This window comes from Myotis davidii, unplaced genomic scaffold, assembly GCF_000327345.1.
Source record: "Myotis davidii unplaced genomic scaffold, ASM32734v1 scaffold170, whole genome shotgun sequence".
Lineage (NCBI taxonomy): Eukaryota > Metazoa > Chordata > Mammalia > Chiroptera > Vespertilionidae > Myotis > Myotis davidii.
In genome coordinates, this window is record NW_006282528.1 from 1 (window position 1) to 1,401 (window position 1,401).

Consider the following 1,401-nt stretch of genomic DNA (forward strand, 5'->3'; position numbering starts at 1 on the left):
ATATTTTGGAGACCTTTAAAAATTTTGGAGATATTTGAAAATCGCATGCAAGTTGTAATACAGAAGTGGCAGAACCTTAAAAATATAAGAAAATATGCCCTCACAGGTTTGGCTCAGTGGATAGAGCATTGGCCTTCAGACTAAAGGGTTCCAGGTTTGATTCCAGTCAAGGGCATGTACCTTGGTTGCGGGCACATCCCCAGTGGGGAGTGTGCAGGGGGCAGCTGGTCGATGTTTCTCTTATCGATGTTTCTAACTCTCTGTCTCTCTCCTTTCCTCTCTGTAAAAACTCAATAAAATATATTTTAAAAAAAAATACAGCCCTTAAAACAAGTCTTTGGGACTGGAATTGTGCGCAATAAGCTGATAGACCGCGACAAGGACTCACGTGAGTGTTGATTTGTCCCCAAAGTGTGTGAAGGCAAAGCTCCGGGCTCATCCCTGGCTGGTCTTCACCTTGCAGCGGCCCCCACACCCCTTGCACAGGGAATCCAGCGGTTCTCAACCTGTGGGTCGCGAACCTTATGGTGGTCGAACGACCCTTTCACAGGGGTCGCCTAAGACCATCCTGCATATCAGATATTTACATGACGATTCATAACAGTAGCAACATTACAGTTATGAAGTAGCAACGAAAATAATTTTATGGTTGGGTCACAACATGAGGAACTGTATTTAAATATGTATTTTATTGATTTTTTACAGAGAGGAAGGGAAAGGGATAGAGAGTTAGAAACATCAATGAGAGAGAAACATCCATCAGCTGCCTCCTGCACACCTCCTACTGGGGATGTGCCCCCAACAAAGGTACATGCCCTTGACTGGAATCGAACCTGGGACCTTTCAGTCCGCAGGCTGATGCTCTATCCACTGAGCCAAACCGGTTAGGGCAAAGAACTGTATTTAAAGGGCCAGAAAGTTGAGAACCACTGATAGACGCTCTATAGGTCATGGATGTCCAGATGGTGGATGCGGGGCCCTGGGCCGCAGCCTGTGCAGTTGCTACACAGCTGCTCAACCCCGCACCGAGTCCCCAGAACCGCCTGCACAGATCCGGTGTGATGATGGCCAAGCAGGTGCCCTTACTGGCCACAATCTCCAGGGCCACAGGGGTTAGGACCCCATGGCTGGCAGGGGTCCTGGGGGCACTTGAACAGAGAGCAGACAGCGCTGTGGGTCACAGGGGTTAGGAGGTGTTGTCACACTCTGTGGTGTCCCAGACAATCTGAGAAGCAGCACAAACTGAGTTCTGTGCTCCAGGGCTGTGACTTCCATCCTCTGTCCCTCCCTCCACCTGGGGGCTGAATGTTCCAGGTTTACTACGGCCCCCATTCTGGGTCTGCCCCTTCCTGTGATGTAAGTTCGGCCCAAGCAGGACATGCACTACCCTCTTTTTTTTTT